This window comes from Chiloscyllium plagiosum, chromosome 13 (genome assembly GCF_004010195.1).
Source record: "Chiloscyllium plagiosum isolate BGI_BamShark_2017 chromosome 13, ASM401019v2, whole genome shotgun sequence".
Lineage (NCBI taxonomy): Eukaryota > Metazoa > Chordata > Chondrichthyes > Orectolobiformes > Hemiscylliidae > Chiloscyllium > Chiloscyllium plagiosum.
Window position 1 is genome coordinate 77,489,123 of NC_057722.1, and position 27,438 is coordinate 77,516,560.

Here is a 27,438-nt window from a genome sequence, read left to right on the forward strand (position 1 = left end):
TAACAAAACGATGGGGTACTGGGCTAATGGTCGGATACTTGGTAGTGTGGATGAGCAGAGGGATCTTGGTGTCCATGTACACAGATCTTTGAAAGTTGCCACCCAGGTAAATAGTGCGGTTAAGAAGGCATATGGCGTACTGGCTTTTATTGGTAGAGGAATTGAGTTCCGGAGTACTGAGGTCATGTTGCAGTTGTATAAGACTCTGGTGCGTCCGCATCTGGAGTATTGTGTGCAGTTTTGGTCGCCATATTATAGGAAGGATGTGGAGGCACTGGAACGGGTGCAGAGGAGGTTTACCGGGATGTTGCCTGGTATGGTAGGAAGATCGTATGAGGTAAGGCTGAGGCACTTGGGGTTGTTTTCATTGGAGAAAAGAAGGTTTAGGGGTGACTTGATAGAGGTGTATAAGATGATTAGGGGTTTAGATAGGGTCGACAGTGAGAATCTTTTTCCTCGTATGGAGTCAGCTATTACAAGGGGTCATAGCTTTAAATTAAGGGGTGGTAGGTATAGGACAGATGTTTTACTCAGCGAGTCGTGAGTTCATGGACTGCCCTGCCAGTAGCAGTGGTGGACTTTCCCTCATTATGGGCATTTAAGCGGGCATTGGATAGGCATATGGAGGATAGTGGGCTAGTGTAGGTTAGGTGGGCTTGGATCGGCGCAACATCAAGGGCCGAAGGGCCTGTACTGCGCTGTATTCTTCTATGTTCTATGGAAGTTTTCAGTTATAAAGTAAGGCTGGATTGAGTCATAAAGTCAAAGAGATGTACAGCACTGAAACAATCCTGTCGTCCAACTTGTCCACACCTGATACCAACCAGATATCCCAACCTAATCTCGTCCCATTTGCCAGCACCTGGCCCATATCCCTCTAAACTCCTCCTATTCATATACCCATCCAGATGCCTTTTAAATGCTGTAATTGTACCAGCCTCCACCACTTCCTCTGGCAACTTATTCCATACAGGCACCACTCTCTGCATGAAAAAGTTGTCCCTTAGGTCAATTTTAAATCATTCCCCTCTCATCTTAAACCCATGCTCTCCCTCCCTCACCTCAGGGAAAAGACCTTGTCTATTTACCCTATCCATGCCCCTTAAGAATTAATAAATCTCTATAAGGTCACCCCTCAGCCTCCGATGCTCCAAGGAAAACAGCTCCAGCCTATTCATCCTCTCCCCATAGCTCAAAATGTCCAACCCTGGCAACATGCTTGTAAATCTTTTCTGAACTCTTTCAGGTTTCACAATATCATTCCTACAAGGAAGGAGATCAGAACAGCACACAATCTTCTAAAAGTGGTCTTTTTTCACTGGAGCGTAGGAGGTTGAGGGGTGACCGGACAGAAGTTTATCAAATAATGAGATGTATAGATAGAGTTGATGGTAGTCGTCTTTAAATTAAGATGGGAAATTTCAAGATTATGGGACACATTTTTAAGGTGAGAAGAGAGAGATCTAAAAGAAAATTAGGTAAATTTGTTTTACACGGAGGGTGGATCACGTATGGAACAAGCTTCCTGAGGTACAATTCCAATGTTTAAAAGACATTTGGATGGATACATGACGAGGAAAGGTTTGGAGGGTTACGGGCCAGGGGCAGGCAGGCGGGACTAGTTTAGTGTGGATTATGTTCAGCATAGACTAGTTGGACTAAAGGATCTGTTCTGTGCTGTATGATCCTATGACTGAGCTTCCACAGCCTGAGGTAGAGAATTCCAAAGATCCACAACACGCCCCACCACCATGAAAAAGTTTTCCTCATCTCTGTCCTAAATGGCGCTAATTAACTATCTGCCTTCTCACTATCCAAAGCTACAAATTCTTCTTCCAATTAAAGCAGCAATTTTCATAAATTCATTTCACTTAATATTCTCAGTGTCTAGCTCGAATATTAATTATATCAGATTGTAACATTTTTCATGCTGGTGTCATAAAACTATCACGGCTACAGTTATCTATTTTACCTCTCCATCCCTTCTTAGATAGTAGGGTTACACTTGGAACTTTCCCATCTGCAGGAACTTTTCCAGAACGTGTTGGATCTAGAAAGTTAACCACCCATGCAACTATTTGAATAGCTGATCTGATCCACATGATTCATCATCCTTAAATTAAACTAATTTTGAGTACTCCCTCTTTATTAAATCTAATTTCTTTCAATTGCTCCTTTTCATAAGTTGTTTGGCTCCCCAGAATTTGAGGGGAATGTTGCGTATCTTCCTTGAAGACAGAGATAAAGCAATTATTTAATTTTATGCCATTCCCGTTTTCTTCAGTTTAAATTATTCTATCTTTACCTGTAATAGACCCACATTTGTTCTTGTTAATCTTTTCCTTTCAAATACCTGAAGAAACTTACTCTGCCTTTTTAGTCCCTAGTTAGATTCATGTGCTCTTTTCATTGTTTTTGCTGAATTCTAAAAAGACCCCAATCCATGTGCTTATCACTTTTTTCTGGCAAACTCTTATCTAATCCAATCTTTAAATCATTTTGTTCACTGTACTTCACCTTTTCTGTGGAGTCTTTGTGGAATACTTATTGAAGATCACGTACTGTTTCTTTAAACATTAGCCACTGCCTGCCTGCGTACCATCAAATCTTTTATCCTATCATCCCAATTCACCATTGCCAGCCTTCCTCTCATATCTTCATGGTTTATTTTGTTCAGATTAGGACCCCGGTTTCAGTATGAATGTCGCTTTCAAATTAAATGTAAAACACTATCATATTATAATCACTATTTTTAACAGTGCTTTTCTAGCAAGGTTATTTATTAGCTCTTTCTCATTATCCCTATTAAGTCTAAAAAACCTGATCCTTAATTGGTCACTCCATGTACTGCTCCAAAAACAAGTCCTACACACTCCAGGAATTCATTTCCACAACACCAGTGCTAATCAGCTTTACCCAGTTCTGGATGTAGGTTTGCTCACTGAGCTAGATGGTTCATTTTCAGATGTTTTGTCACCATTCCAGGTAACATCATCAGTGAGCCTCCAGTGAAGTGCTGGTGAATTGATTTGGACCCCATCTACCACCCTCTGAGAAAAAGAGCCAGAAATTATATAACCAACCCAAGGAAACGCAAAACACAAATAGAAAGCAGGACATAACACCAGCTCACTGATGATGTTAACTAGAATGGTGATAAAAAGTCTGAAAATGAACCTTCCAACTCAGCGAGCAAACTTACATCCAGAACCTCAACCTGAGCTACAGATCTTCTCAAAACTCACTAGCTTTACCCAGTCTTTATGCAAATTGAAGTCACCCACTATTACTGCGCTATCTGTGTTATATATTCTAATATCCAATTATCAAGCTCAACATTAACAACAGTTTGGCAGTATCTACCTAAAAAGAATCTGTTCAAGAAGAGTCTTTTTGCACTTGAAATGTTGGGTGCTTCTCTCTCTCCAGATGCTATCACATCTAATATTTTTCAGGATTTTCTGTTTTTATTTTCAGATCTCCAACATCCACATTTTGGTTTTGTTACCAGTATAGTTTTGTGGTTGATTAAAAACTCCCAATATTTGCTGCTCACATAGTTTCTCAATTCAATTCAAACTATCTACTGTAACAGTCCTAAATTTCAAAAAACAATTCTATTCATTGATATCTGAATCTACACCATGAATAACAACAGATCAGGGTTTATACCTAAATATGAACGCAAAAGTGTACCAGTCTTTTAGACTATTGTATGGACTTCAAACTTTGACAAAGCTTGACTCATTCTATGAGGAATGATACTGATCTTAAAAGTAGACTTTTTCCCAAATTTCCCATACCACTTCATTAGCAAATGAATATGATTCCTGGCAAACTCAATATAATCAGAAATTCTATAGAAATACAAGTTGACAGAAATTCTGCTAAAAAACACACTCTAAAAACCACTCTAGAGTGGTGCTGGAAAAGCACAGCAGTTCAGGCAGCATCCAAGGAGCAGGAAAATCGACATTTCGAGCAAAAGCCCTTCATCAGGAATAGAGGCAGTGTGCCTGCAGGGTGGAGAGATAAAGGAGAGGAGGGTGGGGGTGGGGAGAAAGTAGCATAGAGTACAATAGGTGAATGGAGGTGGGGATGGAGGTGATAGGTCAGGGAGGAGGGTGGGAGAAGTTCCCACCCTACCTCTTGCAAAAATGCCATCCCGTATTCCCAATTACTCCACCTTTGCCGTATCTGCTCCCAGGAGGGCCAGTTGCACCACTGAACACACCAGATGGCCTCCTTCTTCAGAGACCACAATTTCCCTTCCCACATGGTTGAAGATGCCCTCCAATGCATCCCGTCCACATCTGCCCTCAGACCGCACCCCTCCAATAGTAACAAGGACAGAGCCCCCCTGGTGCTCACCTTCCATCCTACCAACCTTCGCATAAACCAAATCATCCAACGACATTTCTGCCACCTCCAAACGCACCCCACCACCAGGGATATATTTCCCTCCCCACCCCTTTCTGCCTTCCGCAAAGACCATTCCCTCCGTGACTACCTGGTCAGGTCCACGCCCCCCAACAACCCACCTTTCCTTCCTGGCGCCTATCCCTGCCACCGCAAGAATTGCAAAATCTGCGCCCACACCTCCTTCCAAGGCCCCAAAGGAGCCTTCAACATCCAAAGTTTTACCTGCATATCCACCAATACCATTTATTGTATCCATTGCTCCCGATGTGGTCTCCTCTACACTGGGGAGACTGGAAGCATCCTAGCAGAGTGCTTTAGGGAACATCTCTGGGACACCCACACCAATCAACCACACCGCCCTGTGGTCCAACATTTCAACTCCCCCTCCCACTTAGCCGAGGACATGGAGGTCCTGGGCCTCCTTCACTGCCGCTCCCTCACCACCCGATGCCTGGAGGAAAAACGCTTCATCTTCTGCCTCGGAACACTTCAACCCCAGGGCATCAATGTGGACTTCACCAGTTTCCTCTGATAAAGGGCTTTTGCCCGAAACATTGATTTTCCTGCTCCTCGGATGCTGCTTGAACTGCTGTGCTTTTCCAGCACCATTCTAATCTAGAATCTGGTTTCCAGCATCTGGAGTCCTTGTTTTTACCTAACAACACAAGTCCAATCATAATGGATCCAAATCTTAAATAATTAAAGCATAAACCGTTCATCTCTTTTCCTTTCATTTACTGTTGCACAAAATTATTACTACACAGAGCCTTCCCAACCCCAGCCATATTTCCACAAAATACAAGGTACCGAAACTTCCCTTATGATTCTCAATAATTTGTGTGTTTTGGTGCAACTTCAGAATGATTCCTTTTGATGCAACATTAAAGTTTAATGTAAACAAAATTTAAAAATAATCACTTACACAACTTTAAAACAAATCACATTGACAACTTCTATTTCAGATATGTTCCCCCTAACTGTACAAAACTAGTCCAAATGTATGATTGCCATAACGCATTTTACACATGCAAAAAAAAACTCAGTCCAAGCCAGTTCTTTGATCAACTTTTCAGATATTTATGAACCATTGAAGATTTGAGACTAATTGCATGTAAACTCCTTGATTCAAATTCACTCTCGAGCATCCAAATATTAAACTAATGAAGATATAAGAACTACTCAATATATCTCTGATCAAAGATTCTCAGAAAAACAACTTCTAAAGTAAGCATGGCACACATTAAATCAACAGAAACTGAGGAAAATTTGCTGTATAATATTCATAGCAGTGTTCAAATTCCAAGCATAATATATCTATTGAAAGCTATTTGGAATTTAAAACATCTTACATGAATAGTTCCTACCTTTTTATAACATACAAGCTCATAAAAGTTTGCAATCGGAAAGCTCAGCAATGCATCACTTGCACCTGTGGGGATATATCAAATATTTTAAATAAATATAAAAAATGGCAAGCAATCTACTTTCTAAGCAACTAAACTATCTTAATTCACAAAGTACTGGTATGTTGTGTGTAAATATGTGGAATATTGGGATATGAGATCTCCAATCTTAATTCTTTCCCAACTACTGTGCAATCAAACTTTACCAGATCAGTCTGAAAGTTCAAGAACAGCAATCACACTAACGAATGAGGCAAAAGAAAAGTAAGAGCTACAGTTCACTTCTGAAAAGCTGTTACTGTTGCTGCAATAAACAAATCTGAAACATTTACTGAACAGTGCCTATCAGATCACTATATCATTACGCAAAAGGCAAGAAATTTTCTGGAACAAAAATTAAGACTTCAAAACGTACCAAACTTGAAGGTGACGTGAATGAGTCTAAATTAAACTTAATGGTTGAACCATTTCAAGAGAAACATCTGAAGCACCGAGTCACCCTTTTCAAAAAGTTACCTAGCCATGTACAGGAATCCAGAAAAAGTGCAATGACAGAACATGCATTTCCTTCTGTCCTGGAGTGACCCCAATAGCATTATTTCTGAGTAGTTCTTATAATTTAAAAATATGTCAACGCATTATTCAAACTGATTAGCTTTGGAAGTAGAAAGTGTAGTCTCGAAGCTCAATATATATTTTTGGCACTGCAACCAAGCATGTTCTTGTAGAAGTGTGACAGAGTTTCAGATGTAACTGGAGCAGTGCAGTAGGCCTGATCCGTGCGACCCCGGGAGTTGTAAGAGATGGGCGCGGACAGTCGCCTTTTGCTTATATTCTCACGTCGGTATAAAGAAATACCGAACAATAAAGGGGTGTGAGTGGGTTGGGGAGACAATTCTCTACAAATCGAGACTTTGGAGATGCGGCTTCTGCAGGAGGCGGGCATCTTGGCCCTGCCCCGGGACTGAATGACGGCGGCAGAATCAAGAGTGTGTGTGTGTCCCACAAAACGGGGCAGAGGAGTCGCTGGCCCGTCCATTCCCCCAACCCACAGACACACACACACTACCAGCTCAGGCCGGAGGGCCCAGGCCTCCTCGCGTGTACCAGCCGCTGGGCCTGACCTCGACACCGGACCGGACCGGACCTCCGAGGCTTCCACCAACAACAGGATGAGAAAGCACCCCCCAACCCCAGGACGCGAAGGCCAGGTGTATGTGTGAGTAAGAGAGTGCGGCTTCTCACGGGTCCCCGGTCACCCACCTCACAGCCGCTGCACACACCGCGTCTCTCCGAGCTCCGCACTGTTTTGTCCGCCATTTTCCTCGTCCGCCGCCGGATCAATCGAGCTCCGAGCGCAGACAGGAATCGATTGGGGAGGTGTCCACGTGACCCGCCACACAGCGCGCACGCGCGCGGCTCGAGCAGTAAGAGAGATAACCGTCGCCGTTGGCGCCTTCACGGACTCGTCTCTCCGTCACCTTTCTCGTCAGGATGTGTCCCCGGGCTGCAGCAGTACCTCCCAGGAAAGAGACTAGGGCTGCGTCCGGACTACACCGGCCTCCAGCACCATAGGATTTTCTCTTTTACAGGCCCCCGGGACAGGTAAGGCTGACGGAGGAATCTGACTGACGCCGGGCTCAGAGAGATGTACAGCCCGGAAACATGATTTGCAGGAGCCGGTGTTGGATTGGGGTGTACAAAGTTAGAAATCATACAATAGCAGATGGTGAAGGAGCAGCGCTCCGAAAGCGAGTGGTTCCAATTAAACCTGTTGGACTGTAACCTGGTGTTGTGTGATTTTTTAACTTAGCACGGAAACAGATCTTGCTGCTTGTCCATTCCAATCTAAACAGCTTATTTATGGTGGGTAAAGTCTACTTCTGCTATTGAAGATTAACTTTTACAAATGTGTAGCCACATTCCTTCACTTTTTAACTAGAGTCACTGAGCTGCACAGCCTGGAAACAGACCCTTCGGTTCAACCCGTCCTTTCTGACCAGATATCCCAACCTAATCTAATCCTATTTGCCAGCACCTGGCTCATATCCCTCCAAACCCTTTCTATTCATATACTCATCCAGATGCCTTTTAAATCCTGTAATTGTAGCAGCTTCCACCACTTGCTCTGGCAGCTCATTCCATACATGTATGACCCTTTGTCTGAAAAAAATTGCCCCTTAGGTCTCATTTAAATTTTTCCTCTCTCACCCTAAACCTATGCTATCTCTAGATCTAGACTGCCTCACTCCAGTGAAAAGACCATGATTATTTACCCTATCTGTGCCCCCATGATTTTATAAACCTCTATAATGTCACCCTGTTTCCTGAAATAACTGGGCCAAAACTTCACATTACTGCAGGTCTGGTCTCACCAGTGCTTTGTAGAGTTGCCCTAAGACACATGTGCTAAACTCTTATACTGCAAACAACCTTGAAATAGAGTCGATAAAAAGTGGAGCTGGAAAGGCCTCTGACCCTGCAGGGAAAACAGCCCCAGCCTATGCAGCCACTCCCTATATCTCAAACCCTCCAACCCTGGCATCATCCTTGTAAATCTTTTCTGAATTCTTTCAAGTTTTGCGTAGTGCAAAGTTAAAAAATCACACAACACCAGGTTATAGTCCAACACGTTTAATTGGAAGCACTAGCTTTTGGAGAGCCGCTCCTTCATCAGGTGGTTTTTGCAACTTACTTCCTCCAGGAGGGAGACCAGAATTGCACACACTATTTCAAAAGTGGCCTAATCAATGTCCTGTACAACAGCATCATGACCTCCCAAATCCTATACTCAATGCTCTGACCAATAAAGGAAAGCATTCTAAATTCCTTCTTCACTATCATATCTGCCTAAGACTCCACTTTCAAGGAACTAGGAGCCTGCACTCCACAGTCTCTTTGTTCAGCAACACTCCCCAGGACCTACCCATTAAGCGTATAAGTCCTGCCCTGATTTGCCTTTCCAAAATGCAGCACCTCCACGTTTATCTAAATTAGATACCATCTGCCACTCCTCGGCCCGTTGGCTCATCTGATCAAGATCCTGTCATACTCTGAGGTAATCTTCATTGGCCACTACAGTTTTTATTTGAAGCAAAGAACGCTAAGAGGCATCTGATTGAGATTGTGTTCCTACATAAGGATAATACTGAAGGTGTTCTGATTGAGTGAAAGCAAAAGAAAGCTGAAGCTCCAATGAAGAGTCATCTAGACTTGAAATGTTGGCTTGCTGTCTCTCCATGGATGCTGCGTTATCCGCTATGATCTCCAGCATTTTCAGTTCAGATTCCAATCTCTACAGTAATTTGCTCCTGCATTGTGATCTGATTGAGGCCAAGTTGTTTTCCTTGCTGCAGAGAAAACTGAGGGTGATCTGATCTGAGGGCAGCATGGTGGCTCAACGGCGATCACTGCTGCCTCACAGTGCCAGGGACCCAGTGTTGAGTCCAGTCTTGGTGCAAAAGCAGAAGTTGCTGGAAAGGCACAGCAGATAGAAAGTGAGGACTGCAGATGCTGGAGATAGAGTTGGGAGTGTAGTGCTGGAAAAGCTCAGCACGTCTGGCAGCATCTGTGAAGAGAAATCCGTTAACTTTTCGAGGTCCTCAGGGTCACTGGACCCAAAATGTTAACCCTGATTTCTCTTCACAGATGTTGCCATACCTGCTGAGTTTTTCCAGCAACTTCTGTTTTTTGTTTCTAATTTATAGCATTCACAGTTCTTTCCATTTTTATCCGGCCTCGGGTGACTGTATGTAGATTAGATTACATTACATTACATTACTGTGTGGAAACAGGCCCTTCGGCCCAACAAGCCCACACCGACCTGCCGAAGCTCAACCCACCCATACCCCTACATTTACCCCTTACCTAACACTATGGGCAATTTAGCATGGCCAAGTCACCTGACCTGCACATCTTTGGACTGTGGGAGGAAACCGGAGCGCCCGGAGGAAACCCACGCAGACACGGGGAGAACATGCAAACTCCACACAGTCAGTCGCCTGAGGCGGGAATTGAACCCAGGTCTCTGGCGCTGTGAGGCAGCAGTGCTAACCACTGTGCCACCATGCCGCCTTTACATAGTTTTCATTCTTGTTAACTCAGCTCTTGGCTGAATAATTATACACTAGAATGAGTTCATTTACCTTACATAAGCAATTATGATTGCCGAAGTATCACTGCTTTACCTGTATCCCACACCCTTCAAGCCACTCATCATCCTGACTTAGAAATATACTGATACTCCTTAACTATCACTGGTTCAAAATCCAGGAACTCCACCCAAGGGCATTGAGGGTCAACTTACAGCACACATACTGCAGTGGTTCAAGAAGGCAGCCCACTACCACCTATTCAAAGGTAACTAGGTATGAACAATAATGCTGGCCCAGCAGTGACACTCACATCCCCTATATTTTTGTTTTCTGTAATCATAGATGAGCAGGGATTTCCTGCAACTGTAGATTAAAGTAATTGCTTTGAATCCAGTCTCCATTGCAATAGCAGGTGAAGCCAGTCTGGACAATCTTGGTGTCAGATTTGACTCTGAGAAGAGCTCCAAGCCTCACAGTGCTGTTCTCTTTGAGACTGAGCCGTTCCATTATGAATTGCCCGCGATCCAAAGACTCGTGCACCGTTGCCGGTCATGCCGCGCCTGTGCAACGACACCACGTTTTCCCCCTGTCTGTGTGGGTGTCCCCCAGGTGCTCCAGTTTCCTCTCACAGTCCAAAGATGTGCACATTAGGTGGATTGACCATGCTAAATTGCCCATAGAGTCCAAGAATGTGCAGGTTTGGTGGATTTGTATTTAGGGTTACAAGGATGCTTTTTGGAGGGTCAGTGCAGACATAATTGGTCTCTTTCCTCGATGTAAGGATTTTATGATTGAAGTTGGGGGGGGAAGCATGGATCTGATTGAGGCCAGGAATGCTCTCCATAGTGTAGCGAAAGCTGAAGGGAGATCTGTTTGAGGTCAGGATTGTTTTCTTTATAGCTGAGAGGGTTGAGAGGGGGCTTGATTGAGGTTATTTTGCTTGGTGTCGAGTGTGTGGTGCTGGAAAAGCACAGCAGGTCAGACAGCATCCGAGGAGCAGGAAAAGCAGAAATCCTGCTTTTCCTACTCTTTGGGTGCTGCCTCACCTGCTGTGCTTTTCCAGCACCACATTCTCGACTCTAATCTCCAGCATCTGCAGTCCTCATTTTGCTTGGAGCAGAGAAGACTGAATGGATGACCTGAATGAAGTGTGCAAAGTTCTTATTTTAAGAGTGCAGGGGAGATTCACCAGGATATTCCCTGGATTGGAATGATTTACCTAAAGAGAGAGACAGTAGGTAGGTAGAGATTGTTTTCCTTAGAGTGAAGAAGGCTGATGGGTGGACCTGATTGAAGTTTTTAAAGTTCTGATGGGTCTAGATAAGGAGAAACTTTTCTTCTTAGTTGAGGGGGGTCAATAATCAGGGGAGCAGTTCTAAGATAAGGAGCAGGATGTTTACAGGGTGTTTGACAAGACATTTATTCAATTAGAAGTGTCTAGAATTCATTGCTTAAGAGGGTGGTGGAGGCAGAACATTTAAGACATTTAATAAGTATTTACATGAGAACTAGAAACACCATGCAAGGCCACAGACCAAATGCTGGAAAATGGGATTAGAATAGATAGATGTTGATGAACAGCGCACACATGATGATGGATGGAAGGGGTTCTTTCCATGCTGTTAACCATTCTTAACTCTCCCCAGTTCTGATTGAAGGACACAAGTCTGAAGCATTAACTCTTGTTCCTTTCTCCAAGAATGGTAACAAAATTGCTGAGTATTTCCAGCATATTCCGTTATTATTTAAGATTTATAGCAACCACAGTATTCTGCTTTTTGATCTCAATGGCTGAGGCAAATAAATGAGAGAAAGTCCGGTCTTTGCAGAAAGCCATTTTGCAACAGCATACTTTTCTTGAGGGACATCCCTTTTTAGGATTAAGAGAATGAGTTGGAAATATGCTTCAAATGCCAGCTGACAGTATGTCTTAATAACATGCAGGAGTTCCTAGAGTTATGCTGACAGTCTGTTTGCCCTTGTGGAATAATCAAAATCTTGGGTGATAAATTTAAGGAGATGAGGAAGAATTTCATCTCTTCTCTGAAAGGATCATTAATCTTTGCCATTCTCTTCACTGGAGATCTATCAGGTTTTGCCATTGATTTTAGTAGACTGAGTTTGACAGATTTTTGATTTACAGTGGAGTTGAGTTGTGGTGTTCATCAACAGGCTTTTTTTCCTGAAGCGTCAGAGGCTGAGAGGTAACTCTGTAGAGGTTTATAAAATCATGACTGGCATGGTTGGGTGATTAGCCAAAGTCTTTTTCCTAGTGTGGGGCAGTCCAAAACTAGAAGGCATAGGTGTAAGTTGAGAGAGGTAAGGTTTCAAAAAGGACCTAAGGGTTAGCCTTTTCATGGTTAGAGTGGTGCTAGAAAAGCACAGCAGGTCAGGCAGCATCCGAGGAGCAAGAAAATCGACATTTCGGGCAAAAGCCCTTCATCAGGATGTTGCCTAACCTGCTATGCTTTTCCAGCACCACTCTAATCTAGACTCTGATTTCCAGCATCTGCACTCCTCACTTTTACCTGGTTAACCTTTTCATGTAGAGGGTGGTGTATACATGGAAGTGGTAGAGGTGGGTACAATTACAACATTAAAAGGTATCTGGGTGGGTATATGAATGAGAATGGTTTAGAGGGATATGGGTGAAATGCTGACAAATGGGACTAGGTCAGATTGGGATGCCTGGTCAGTGAGGACAAATTGGACTTATGGTTCTGTTTCTGTGCTGTACGACTCTATAACAGTGGAATTAAGTTCACAATCAGATCAGCCATGACTTAATTAAATGGCGAAGGCTGAATGACTTCCTGCCACTCCTGTTTCATGTGATTGTGCATCTTTCCCACACCAGTTCAAACAAAGTATCTGATCCAGAGATGAAGTGCACTACCACTGCACAACAAAGCCCTGCAGTGGCTGGAATGAACTGTCCATATAGGGTATAACAACCAGGGTAATAGAGTCTATAATTAAAGATAAGACCTTGAAAATATTCAGCTGATAGAGAAAAGCAGCATGGATGTGTAAAGAAAAGGTCACTGCTTACAAAAATGATTGTACTTTTAAAAGGTCACTAAACTTTTAGTAAACTAAAGTTTTTATATTCTTACATGTTCCTAAACTTGGCATTGAAGACAAAACTGAAAGAACTGCAAATGATCTAAAGCAGCAACATTTCTGAAGAAGAGACACTGGACCCAAAATGTTAACTCTGATTTCTCTTCACAGATACTGCCAGACCTGCTGAGCTTTTCCGGGCACTTCTGGTTTTGTTATTGAAGACAAATTGTTCGCTCAGAAATTAACTGAGCAGAAGGAAACAGATAGTAGAGAAAGTGGGCATGTACTCTCATTAGTTGGATGTGATTAGTGGTATCATAAAAGAATCTGTACCAAGTTCTCAGCTATTCCTTGTGCACGTTAACAAGTTAAATGAGAAATATGAAGCTACATATCTGCATTTTCCAAAGACATAAGGATAAAGGGTAAGGCAAAGTTGTAATACTCTTACTAGACCATAGGGTTGCTCTGTCATTAGAGAGAGGTGACTGGTGGTAGTTTAACCTGAGGTCATCATGCATCAGACATGGGGGAGAAGAGTCCTTCATCATGACTTCAATTGGTGCGGGAATTGAACCCACAGTGTTGATGTCACTCTGCATCACAAAATAGCCATTGAGCAACTGAGCTAACCAGTCCAAAGAGACTTGTCCAAGTACATTATTTTCTGTTAGTAATCTATCAAAATGGCTAATTAAATTATTTGTATCTAAAGGAACAGAATAGAAGGGGTAGGAGTTATGTTTCAGCCTCACAAAGCCCTGATTGAACTACATTCGGGTACTATGAACAATACAGCTTAGAAAGGATATATTAAGAGATATAGGGAGAAACTATTTCCACATGTTAGGGAGTTAGATGACCGAGTCAAAAGATTAGAGACAGAATTTCCAGGAGTAAAAATGTAGAAATACACTTCACAAACAAGTTGGAATTCTCATCTGTAAATTGAAGTTGAAATTTTACATTTATTCATGGGATGTGGGCACCGTTGATTAAGCCAGCATTTGTTGCCCATCCCTCGTTGCTCATGAGAAGCTGATGGTGAGCTGCCTTTTTTTTTTCACTTGTTACGAATTGATTTTATTTCTTTTTCATGTTCTCTTCAAATTACTTTCCAGTCAGGAGAATGCCATCATATTTTTGCTGAAACCACTTCATCGATTTTTCCTTGGGAACCTTGGTGTTTCGAATCCTTTCCACCTTTTTTCCAGAAATGCCAAAACCAGGTCATCCGTGACCACCTAAAAATCCACACTGTAAATTCCAATACTAGGATCATACTTGATGCCCAGATCAACATACTTCTGGGTACCAAAGCCAAAGTTTCCCGTGTTCCGGAAGTTACTCTACTTTAGTTCATATTCCCGAACCTTTAGATCTTTCTCTAGAATTTCCTCAGCTTTGGGTCCTCGGATTGTGCAATGAACAGCAATCTTCTCATTTTTTCTAATACCAAATGTTCACATAATTTAGCAAACTTTGGCAGATAGAGATCTAGCCGGTGAGTCGCTCCAGGACTTTAGCAGCTCTGGTGAGTCTGTCACCACTTACACCTAAGCAGATTTTCAAACATAGGTTCCTTTTGTGGAGCTCACGCATAGGATTTTCCTTCTTTGCACCCTCCAGTCCCGCAGCAGCTCAACAGTGAAAGGGTGAACAGCCTGTAGAAACGATGAAAATAACAATATATTTACAAGTCTGGATTCTGAGTGGATGTGGTATCTGTCAAGTCGGCTGTCTGTCTTCAATGATATCAAGCTTTTTGAGTGTTGTTGGAGAGACAATCATCCAGGCAAGTGCTGCTATATTCCATCACACTCCTGACTTGTGCCTTGCTGATGGTGGACAAGCTTTGGGAGTCAGGGAGTTATCCGATGCAGGATTCCTGACTCTCAGTACAAGCATTTCTAATCAACCTGTTCAGAGATGTTTTTATACACATGTGGAGTGGATAGAACTTAAACTTGGCCCTTCAAGTTGAGGCCATAAGCAATAGGAACATGAGTTGGCCATTTGGTCTCTTGAGCCTGCTCCACTACTCAATAGGATCATGGCTGATCTGGCATTCTTCATGTTCACTTCCCTGTCCTTTTCCTGTAACCCTTGATTCCCCTACTCGTCTGTGGGCTCTCTGTGGGCAGAGTTCCAGAGACTCTCACCACTGTGAGAGAAGAAATTCCTCCTCATCTCAGTCTTGAACTGGTGTCCCTTTGTTCTGAGACTGTGCCCTATGATCCTACACTCTCATGAGAGAAACATTAGCAATTACCCTATTAAGCCCCTTAAGAATACTATATATTTCAATGAGATCGCTTTTCATTCTTCTAAACTCCATTGAGTAGTTCCAGCCTGTTTAGCCTTTGCTTATAAGACAGTCCCTCCATATCAGGGATCATCCTAGTGAACCTTCTCTAAACAGCCTCCAATTAAATGATATCTTTCCTTCGATAACTGGGCTAAAACTGCTAACAGTACTCCAGATGTGGTCTCACCAGCACTTTGCAGTTGCAGTAAGACTTAGCATCATAGAGTCTTTTACTTTAACCCCCTTGAAATAAGTGTCAATATTCCATTAGCCATTTAAATAATATTTGGTTGTGTTCTAGTTGAAATAGCGTATCTTTCTTTACCTTGTCAAATTGTTCATAACTGTCAATACCTCAATGAGATCACCTCTTAATCTCTTCTGCTCCAAAAAAAAGCTCCATTTCTCTAACCTTTCATTGTATCTAAAATTCCTCATTCTTCGAGGAAATCTCCTTCGCACTTTCTCCAGGATTTTAACATCCTTTCTTTTAACATGTTCAGAACGGAACACAATACACCAAATTAGTCTGACCAATGATTTGTAGATGTGTAGCATCACTTTCTAGCTTTTATACTCTGTGCGTCTATTTATAAATCTCAGGATCCTATAAGCCTCCTTAATAGCTGTTTCAATTTGCCTGGACACCTTCAGAGAATTATGCATTTGAACCCAGAGGTCCCTCTGCTCCTGTACTCCCCTCAAGTGGTACCACTGAGCCTGTATTGTCTCTCCATGTTTCGTCTACTAAAATGTGTTACCTCACATTTCTTGTTATTGAAATTCATCTGCCAGGTTTTAGCCCATTGGGCCAGCTTGTCAAATATTGTGGCACGGTGGCTCCGTGGTTAGCACTGCTGACTCATAGCACCAGGGACCCAGGTTCGATTCTAGCCTTGGGCGATTGTCTGTGTGGAGTTTGCACGTTCTCCCTGTGTTTGTGTGGGTTTCCTCCGGGTGCTCCGGTTTCCTCCCACAATCCAAAAATGTGCAGGTTAGGTGAATTGGCCATGCTAAATTGCCCGTATTGTTAGGTGAAGAGACAAATGTAAGGTTGCTCTATGGAGGGTCGGTGTGGACTTGTTGGGCCGAAGGGCCTGTTTCCGCACTGTACGTAATCTATTCTAATCCCTCTGAAGTTGCTCTGCACATCCTCACAAATCATTATTCTCCGTAGTTTTGTATCATCTTCAAATTTAGAGATTTTGCCCTCAACACCCATCTCCCAAATTGTTTATATAAATCAGAAAAAGCAAGAGTTCCAACACCGATCCCTGGGCAACAACACTTTCAACACATCACCAATCTGACAAATGCCCATCTATTGTTGTCCTCTGTTTCCTGTCTTTTAGCCAGCATCTAATCCATGCTGCCAAGGACCCATCATTTCTGAAGACTTTTTAATTTGCTATACAAACTACCATGTAGCACCTGAAAATTCAAATACACAATATCCACAGCACTTCCCTCATTCACTGTCTCATCTCGTCAAATACAGGGCATTTTGGTATCATTCAATCGTTGCATTCCTCTGCAACCTCATGCTGTAGAAATTCGCGCAATGAAAATCTGATAGAGAAGATCACGATGTAAAAGATTGCCTTAGTGAGCCCCAAAGGAATCAGCAGGGCAAGCAGCTCACTGAAGCAAAGGTATGATAAAGGTACGAAATGAGTACTTTGCTTCTGTCTTTATCAAGTTAGAAAGTGGTGATACTGGTGAAGTTGAAAATGTTGGTGTTGAACGACTAAGCGGTAGTAAAAGATAAAGTGATATGCAGAGGTGCTAATAAGGCTGGCAGCACTCCAGGTAGAAAAGTCACCAAGCCTGGATGGGACACATCCTAGTTTGTTAGGTAACGAAGCAAATTGTGCACCAGTTGACAGAATCTTTTCAGGCCTTGCTGAATACAGGATTAGTCCTAGAAGACTGGAGGACTGTAAATGTGACACTGTTGTTTCAGCAAGGGACAAAGGATAATCCAGGAAGCTGCAGACCTGTTAGCTTGACATCAATAATGGGAAAACTGATAGAAACCATAATATGGGATAAGATAAATACACTCTTAGAGAAAAATAAGTTAATACCAGACAGTCAACATGGCTTTGATAAGGACAGGTCATGTCAAAAAAATTTGGTTGAGTTACAGGTTGTTCTAGTGTAACACACATTTTATCAAAACAGATTGGCTTTAATGTGATTGACGAATAGTGGACACTGTTTGGATAATGCAAACTTTGTACTGAATGAGCTATTCAAACTTATGAGCAAATAAAGAACCACTAAAACTTTACAAGGATTAGAAATACAACTTCAATATCAGACAAGGTTTCTGGAAAATGCATCAGCTCAGATCACACAAAGTCATTACTGACCATGGTATTACATTGCAAAGGGTAGAAACCAGGTCAAACCAATGTAAAACATCCCAATCGTGCAGGAAGATACTGAAGAAGAACATTCTAACATTGAAGATTATGCAGTGATGTTGAGTGATAACAACCAAATTGTAAAGCAAATGCAACTAGAAACAACCTGTGCCTCTCTGGAGGGAATACAATCAGCAGATCAGGACAAGTTGCCAAACTTCCAAAGCGTATGTTGAAGCTTGAAATGTTAATCTTGTAAACTCCATATAATCTGTTTTTATATTTGACAAATTGATAAAAATGCATCTTTGTACAACCACGTCTATATGTTTGCGACATGATTTGGAGATGCCGATGTTGGACTGGGGTGTACAAAATTTAAAAGTCACAAAACACCAACAGGTTTAATTGGAAGCACTAGCTTTCGGAGCGCCACTCCTTATCAGGTGGTTGTGGAGGACACAATTGTAAGACACAGATTTTATAGCAAAAGTTTACAGTGTGATGTAACTGAAATTATACATTGAAAAATACCTTGATTGTTTGTTGAGTCTTTCATCTGTTCGAATACCATGGTAGTTTCACTTCTTTCATGTGTAAATCACAACAATTTTTAAAAAGTTGCATTCTCAGGTTAACTATAACAATTGGTGTTAGCTAGACAATATGTTGAAGGTTCTGGATTAGTGGTGCTGGAAGAGCGCAGCAGTTCAGGCAGAATCCGAGGAACAGTAAAATCGACGTTTCGGGCAAAAGCCCTTCATCAGGAATATGTTGAAGGTGTTAGCCCCCTGTGTTCTCTGTCTGTGCCATAATGTTTAGACTGATTCTAATCTAAAAAGGGAGATAACAGAGTCTTACATGAATTCATGCAGTTTTTGAGCAAAGTACAATGTAATTCTGCACATACAAATTCACCCCACAAATGTATATGTAAATGTGTGCATGTGGGTCTTTGTGTGTGTGTCTGTCTGGATTGTGAGTGTTATGTCTGTGAGGGGGTGCATGTGTGTGGGGGGGGGGGTGGTGTGTGTGTGTGGTGTGTGTCGCGCGTCGCGGCCCCACGGGCCCGGCCGAGGCCCCCCCCTGTGGGCACCGCACCTAGCTGACAGCCTCTGCCCGGCTACCGTTCGTTGCGGCCTGTCCCGGAGTCCGCCTAGATGGATGGTCACCCGGAAGTCTGAGGTTGAATGACCTGGACCGATGAAGTGTTCCCCGACTGGGAGGGAACACTCCTATCTGTTGTTGTGCAGTGCCCATTCATCCATTGCCATAGCCTTTGCTTGGTTTCCCCATACTTCAGGGCATCCTTGCATGCAACGTATAAGATAGACAATGTAGGCTGAGTCACATGAGTACTTGCCACAAACATGGTGGGAGGTGTCCCCACATGTAATGGTGGTATCCATGTCTACACTCTGACAAGTCTTGCAGCGCCTACCGTGACAAGGTTGTATGAAGGTGTCCCGAAAGCCAGGCAGTTTGCTACGAACAATGATCTGTTTGAGGTTTGACAGTTGTTTAAAGGCAAGCAGTGGAGGTATGGGGAAGGTCTTGGCGAGGTGCTCATTCTCATTGATAATGTGTTGCAGGTCACAAAGAACATGGTGTAGATTTTCAGCTTCTGGGAAGTACTGGACAACAAATGGTACCCTATAAGTTGTAGCAAGTGTCTGTCTCCGGAGGAGGTCACTACGGTTCCTTGCTGTGGTATGTCGGAACTGGCAGTCAATGAGTTGAGCATCGTATCCCATTCTTATGAGGGTATCCCTGAGTGCTTCCAGGTGCTGATCACATTCCTCCTCATCTGAACAGATCCGGTGTACACGTAGGGCTTGTCCATAGGGGATGACTGTTTTAATATGTTTTGAGTGGAAGCTGGAGAAGCATTGTGAGGTTGTCTGTGGGTTTGTGGTAGAGTGTGGTGCTGAGGTGTCCATCCTTGATGGAGATGCACGTGTCCAAGAATGAGACAGATAGTCGAGAGTAGTCCATGGTGTGTTTCGTGGAATGAGACTTGTTGATATCACTGTGTAGTTTTATCAGTGACTCCTCGCATGGGTCCTTCTGGTTGGTGCGGATGAGTTGGACCAAAGGATCTGTTTCTGTGCTGTATGACTCTTATGTTCCATATAACAAACAATCCTATTGGAAGGATGTAATGAAACTTGAAAGGGTTTAGAAAAGAGTTACAAGGGTGTTGTCAAGGTTGGAGGGTTTGAGCTATAGGGAGAGACTAAATAGTCTGGGGCTGTGTTACGGGTGGCACAGTGGTTAGCACTGCTGACTCACAGCGCCAGAGACCCGGGTTCAATTCCCGCCTCGGGCAACTGCTGTATGGAGTTTGCACATTCTCCCTGTGTCTGCGTGGGTTTCCTCCCACAGCCCAAAGATGTGCAGGATAGGTGAACTGGCCATGCTAAATTGCCTGTAGCGTTAGGTGAAGGGGTAAATGTAGTCTGGGTGGGTTCTCTTTGGATGGTTAGTGTGAACTTGTTGGGCCGAAGGGCCTGTTTCCACACTGTAAATAATCTAATTTCTGTGGAGTGTCAGGGGCTGAGGGGTGACCTTTTTAGAGGTTTATAAAATCATGAGGGGCATGGAGAGGGTAAAATACAAGACCTTTTCCCTGGGGTGGGGGAGTCTAGAACGAGAGGGTATAGGTATAGGATGAGAGGGGAAAGATTTAAAAGGGACCTAACAGGCAATGTTTTCAAGCAGAGGGTGGTGCGTGTATGGATTGAGTTGCCAGAAGGAGTAATAGAGGCTGTTACAATTGCAATATTTAAAAAAAGCAATGGATGGGTATATGAATAGGAAGAGTTTAGAGGGATTTGGGCCAAGTGCGAGCACATAGGACTAATTAGATTAGGATACTGGTCGGCATGGACAAGTTGGACCAGAGTCTGTTTCCATGCTGTACATCTCAATGACTAATTACATTTATTTTTAGGCCTTAATACATGACACATTTGAAAGGAGAAGTGAATGAAATGATAATATTTTAGACTCTAAGAATATTATTACTTTAAATTAAGTTCTTGATACACATGAAGCAATTAAGACAAAAAGAATGAACCAGAGAGTAGTTGCTGGTGCCAGCCGAATGCTATGAGGGTTCAAATGATGAATTGCGCCATTACCCAAAACCTTATGCCATTCAAGTGCAGCTCTCCATCCCTCTCCATCGTTCTGTCCCTAATGCCCAATCACTCTTTAGTCCAAGCAGGTCACTTGGAGGGGAGGCCTGGAACCTTTCTGGGACAATGTCCAAGTTCTCGAAGTCTTTAATGGTTTTTCTTGTTATTAGAACGTCATCCAGGTAAATGGTGATCTGAGTGAACTCCTAATTAAATAACCAGAAGTCTTCCAGGAAGGTCTAAGGACTATGAGAAGAGTTAAAGCCACCTTGCAAACTGCCCAGAAGCAATTTCATGAATCCATCTGGTACCCTTTGCCTTACAGGTAAATGAAGAGGCAGAAATCAGAAGGCTGGAAAATGAAGGAATCACCAAACCAGTTCTATTTGTGGAATTGGCAGCACTGGGTGTATCAATTTTGAAGCCCAATGGGTCAGTTTACCTTTGTGGGAATTTTAAACAAGCTGTAAACCGCTTTTGTGTAAACTCTCTTCAGCACTGAAGTAACTTCATAGAGGCCGGTATTCCAGAGGGTATTCAGGAGAGTTCATACACTGGAAAATCCACCAAGTCTGGTTTGGAACAGTTAAATTGCTGAGAAAAATCGAAATAACCAATCAAAGTAAACATCTGGTTAAATGGTCATCTGGCTCTAATGGAGGTCGATACCGGCGCAGCCATATCAGTGATTGCAGAACCAGGTTTTAACATAATTCACTCTCAACTCACAGCCCAACATTGGCTCAACATTTTCCACATAGAAAATAGTTGCCTGAGTGAAGCATGATTTGGAGATGATTCGGAGATGCCGGTGTTGGACTGGGGTGTACAAAGTTGAAAATCACACAACACCAGGTTAAAATCCAACAGGTTTAATTGGAAGCACACTAGCTTTCAGAGCGACGCCCCTTCATCAGGTGATTGTGGAGGGCTCGATCGTAACACAGAATTTATAGCATAGATTTGCAGTGTGATGTAACTGAAATTATACATTGAAAAATTGATTCTGTTAAGTCTTTCATCTGTTTGAATGCCATGTTTGTTTCACTTCTTTCATGTGCAAATCACAAAAGCTTTTTTAAAAAGTTGCATTCTCAGGTTAGCTGTTAACAATGGTGATAGCTAGACAATATGTTGAAGGTGTTAGCCCCCTGTGTTCTCTGACTATGCCATGATGTTTAAATTGATTCTAATCTAAAAAGTGAGATAATGGAGTTTTACATTAATTCATGCAGTTTTTGAGCTCAGAGTTCTACATGAATGCATGTAGTTTTTGAGCAAAGTACAATGTAACCCTGTAAGGACTATAACCTGGTGTTGTGTGATTTTTAACTGAGTGAAGCATGTTCCTGAAGGAACTTGCTTGCTCGAGTTATCTTTTGAGTTGGAATAATAATTTCCCCCACTGTGTTTCTGACTGGGAAGCTTGGTTCCTTTGACCCTGCCATTCAGGACTGGGCCCAGTATGTGGAAAGAATGTGTTACTTTTTCTGGACAAATGACATTCTGCCAGACAAAAAGTAACGAGTAATTCTGCTGACTGCCTTTGCAGCTGCAGCTTAGTCTGTTAGGAGCCTAACTTTCCCTGAGGAACCAGATACCAAAACCTTTCAAGAATTGACAGATAGAACAAAGAACAGTACAGCCTTCGATGTTGTGTCACCCTGTGAACTAATCTAAGCTCATCCCCCTTCACTATCCCATCACCATCTATGTGCTTATCCAAGGATTGTTTAAATCTCCCTAATCTGGTTGAGTTAACTCATGCAGTTAAGGAATGTCATGACCCCGAACCTCCTCTAATTTTGAGATGTTTTCATTTTTACTTGACAATTCAAGAACTAGGAGAATCCATATCAGGATTTTTGACTCGGTTAAGACGACCGGCAGAAGTTTGTGACTTAGTTTAACCCTTAATGAGATGCTTAGGGACCATTTGGTTTGTGGGATTAACAATGTAACAATGCAAAAACGCCTACTAACTGAAGCCCAACTGGATTTCAATCTGGCACTACCACAGGCTTTATCAGTGGAAATATGGAAAGTGGCGCACGTGAGTTGCAGGGAATTCTGATGTAAGTGGACATCCTCACCAGAATTGCACAGCCTAATTCAGGACATATCCTGATCAGAGGGGCTCCAGGTCGGTCCACAGCAAAACTCCAAAACAAAGCCAAGTGTTGTCCAAACAAAAAAAAGAGTTCTACATCCAAAGTGAGTAATATCATTCATAGTCCGTATCCAGGAGAGTTCATACCCTGAAAAGTCCACCCGAATCTAGACTGGAGCAGTTAAATTGCTCAGCAACATCAAAATCAGAACTAATCAAAATAAACCTGGTTAAACGGTCATCTGGTTTGCCTTTGTGGGGATTTTAAACGAATGGTAAAGCACGTTTCGCAATTGGATAAATACCCAATCTCATTCTCATCACCACTGACACAACTCCACAGAGGGCCAGTATCCCGTCACTAAGTCATCCTTTATTTAACCATGGACTGTTCTTGACTCGAGTGTTGCACTCTGATAGCTGATTTCGAAGAATAGAAAATACTTTTTTTAAAACCATGGATTGTGTTGCCCCTTTTCCAGTACTTCAACTTTGTGGATTATTTTATAAAACTTATACTTTCATCCTTTATATTCTCCTCATTTTTTTTTAAAACTGCTAACAAAAGTGAACACTTCCTAACACATGATCCATGGAAATAGGTTTTCATCCATTCTGTGCTGTTATTTTAAGTGTTTTTAATTGGTTTAATTCAAATGAATTACATTGGACATTCATACGGTGCTTTAGGAATTTTTTGTGATTTTACAAGGTCATTGTTAATAAATGTTAATAGGGCAATACATCAATATAGTGGAAGACCCATTAGGATGTCCATAGTTTTCTTTTGCAACAAAGTTTAAAAATAGGAGATACCAAAAACCCTACAGAGTAGACACTAAAGACAAAGAAAAGAATCAATCAAAATAAACATCAGGTTAAATGGTTGTCTGGTTCTAGTAGAGGTTGATACTTATGCAATCATATCAGTGATTATGGAACCATTTTAAAAAAAAAACTACAGATGTTTGAAATCTGAAACAAAAACTAAAAGGAATGCCAAGTTTGGGAGAAGGCTTTGCAGCACTGCAGCAGAGATAAATTGAGGGACAAGGTAATTGTTGACCCTAAGGATATCAGTCAATCAAGATTACAAGACAATAAATTGTTTTAAGATTTTTAACAGCACCGCAGTAAAAAAAAACAAATGATATTTACAGCTCTGGAAACAGAAGTATATTGACTTCAATATTCGCTGTCTTCTTGAGATCATTTGACCAGCCAACATTTTAAATAAGCTGCTTATTTTCACTAGTACTATGGAGTAACTGGCATATGAGTTGTAACCTTTAAAAATTCTGAACAAGTCATTGACTATTTTTCTGGGATCACTACACAGGCTCTCCCTGCCATTTCTAGTGCTGAATTATAATCCCAATGATTATAAACTGAAGTACATTCCAACTGTTATGTCAAGGGGTAAATCTGCCTGCTTAATTTAAACCAGCAACACAGAAAAGATTTATCCTGTGCAGTAATCTGTGAAACTTCAAGAAGCCAAGAACGATTTAAAGTAAAAATTAACAACTAAATAGCAAGTATAACAGAATAATTAACTAACAATTATTTACAACTATAACCTTCCTCTAACCTATCTTTTACTTTCCCTTCTGTAATACTAGTGCAATAAAACCCCCAATTAAGATTTACCAAAAATTCAAATTTTCAAAACCAGCCAGATGTCGAATCTTCTCTTTATATCTTCCTCCATCTTCTTCTCAGAGATTTCTGTTTTCCAGGTTACAGATCGATAAAGGCACCTTTAAGAGAGCTATTCTCTGGGCAGTCTGCAGATGCTGATGGCTCGGCAGTTCTCCTTCAACTGTTCAATTTTCACCAGTCTTATACTCTTAATGTGCCATTTGGCTTTCAAGATTGTCAATATACTAAATTCAAACTTGATTGGAGTTTGATATTTTTCGGGCTATAATTTAAACTGATTGGCCTAATTCGAAATTTGTTTTTATCTCCAGGCAACCAGCTACCCTGTCTGCTGGACCACATGTTATATTGTACCTTATTCAGAACACTTGGTGCTATCAGGTAGTTCTGCTAGCTTTTAACTCTCTTAAAGGTACATTTCACCCACATCTTCATAACACTTCGCCCTTAAGAAAAAAATGAATCATCATCATAAAAAGATGGCTTCATTTATTTTTCTATTTTTTAAATACATTACCCTAACATACCAATAACTTTTACGTTCACCTTAACTTCTTCCCATATAACTGTATGTAACATTGAATAAGTACAAATCTCAACTTTCAGTTAAATCCACGATAACACATCTATGATTACATTATTACAACCCACAGCATACATGATGTTTAAATTAAAAGTCTAACATAAGACTCGTATCAAAATAGTTTCATATTGTCTTTAAAGCATTTGAAGAATGTAAACTGATTGTGATCTGTGTACATAACCGTCTCCGACACATTGGTCGTGACATATACGTTAAAATATTGTAAGGCCAGTACCAAACTCAATAGTTCTTTTTTGATCGTAGAGTATTGCCTTTGGTGGATGTTGATATTCTTCAAAAAGTAACCAACTGGCAGTTCAATCCCATCCTCCTCTTCCTGTAGGAGTACAGCTCCAACTCCTACGTCACCAGCATCAATGACAACTTTAAAAGATTTTGAAAAGTTTGGTGGTTTGTATCGATTTGAAATGGTAAAATGCCTCCTGGTATTGTTCTGTCCACCGAAACTTTGTGTTCGCCTTCAGCAAATCGGTTAATGGTGCTACAACACTGCTAAAGTTTGGAACAAACTTATGATAGAATCCGCTGAGTCCTAAGAATCAAGGCACCTCTTTCTTCAGGGTTGGTTGGGAAATTCCTCAATGCCCTTCATTTTTGCATGGGGTCAACCTTCCATGACTGATGATATGCCCAAAGAATATTACTTCTGTTTTTACGAATTTAGTTTTATTTAAGTTTATCACCAGTTTTGCTTCTTGTAGTCATTCAAAGAGCTCTGCCAACTGTACCATGTGAACTTTCCAGGACTAAAGATCACGATATTGTCCAAATAGACTGCATAGTTTGTTAACCCAGCCACAGCTCTGTTCATGAGTCTTTGGAATGTGGCATATGAGTTCTTCATTCCAAAGGGCATCACTTTAAACTGATTTAACCCATTTGGGGTTACAAACACACAAATTTATTTTGCCGTCTCTGATAAAGGTACCTGCCAAGTACAACTTGGTGATGTAACTGACTTGTCCGACTTTCTCAATACAGTCCCCCAATCTAGGAATTGGATAGGAGTCTGATCTTGTAACAGCATTGACCTTCTGATTATCCATGCACAATTGTTTGGGAACTAAGACGATCAGTGAACTCCACTCTCTCTGGCTTGGTTCGATGATGTCCTCGTCGAGCATGGCCTCCACCTCCACCTGGACCTGTCTGGCTTCGAAAGGATTAAGCCAATAAGGTGTGTTTTATTGAAGTAGTATTCCCTCCATCTACTTTATGTACATTGGAATAATTCCTCCTCATCTGATTCTTACATATGTCCTTATACTACAGTAACAAATCTTTCAACTGCATTCTATGCTCCTGAGACAGATAGCTTACTAACCTGTCCCACTCCGCAAGGATTTCTTCATTTTTTTAATCTATTCTGAAGCATATCAAAATCCACATCATTTGGATTTGATTCTTCATGCTGCGGGGTAGTAAATAACACTTGTTTCTCCTTTTCTTTCTGTCTAGTATGATACAGTTTCAACATATTCGTAACAGCCGATACCTTTTATTTCTATCTGTCATTTTAACTTGATAGTTTACCTGACTCAACGTTTTCTCAAATTGATAGAGACCACTAAACCTGGCCTTGAAGGGATCTCCTATCACTGGTATTAGTACTAACTTCCCTCAGGAAAACATCCAAATATCAGAGCTTTTATCTGCCATCTGCTTCATTCTATACTGCACCCTCTTTAGGTGCTGTTTAGTTAACTTCCCTACTTGATTTAGTCTCTCCCTCACCTCCAATACATAATCTAAGTGTGAGAGCTCCAACTTTGGTCCTGTCAATTTTTCTTTAATTAATTTCAAAGGCCTCTCACTTCATAACCGAATATTAAATCGAAGGCAGTGAACTGAGTAGATTCATTTGGGGCCTCTCTAATGGAAAACAATACGAATGGGATACCTTTATCCCAATCATTCGGGTAATCCTGACAATATACTCTCAACATGGTCTTCAAGATCTGATGCCACCTTTCTAAAGCTCCCTGGGATTAGGGATGATATACACTGGATTTAAAGTGCTGTATACCTCAGCTATCCATAACCTCCTTTAACAGTCTAGCAGTAAAATTTGACCCTTGCTCTGACTGAATCTCTCTGGGTGTCAATGTAAGAGCCATTTCTCTCACTTTTAATTTGATCAGCCACAAGTCATCAAAATTAAACAAATTGTCTCATCTATGTTTTATTTCAGGATCCAGGACACTAACCTGCAAATGTTTAAATCTGCGGGGATTTTTCGTAACCCCAAATCTATTCAAGT

General features: G+C 41.7%; 1 protein-coding gene and 1 pseudogene across 3 annotated transcripts in view; both read right to left on the bottom strand.

Moving 5' to 3' along the window:
- The window catches only part of LOC122556212 (U2 snRNP-associated SURP domain containing), an 80,907-nt gene extending 73,735 nt beyond the window's left edge, over positions 1 to 7,172 (bottom strand). For 2 of the 3 annotated variants that reach the window (XM_043702770.1, XM_043702767.1), the window contains exons 1-2: positions 7,089 to 7,172; positions 5,787 to 5,851 (exon numbers count right to left, since the gene is read on the bottom strand). The gene's annotated coding sequence lies outside the window, so the exon portion shown is untranslated. The remainder of the gene's footprint in view (positions 1 to 5,786; positions 5,852 to 7,088) is intronic. The other variant, XM_043702769.1, reaches the window with a different exon arrangement.
- Positions 7,173 to 14,095: 6,923 nt separating this feature from the next.
- LOC122556214 lies at positions 14,096 to 23,471 on the bottom strand (annotated as a pseudogene).
- Positions 23,472 to 27,438: the final 3,967 nt, after the last annotated feature.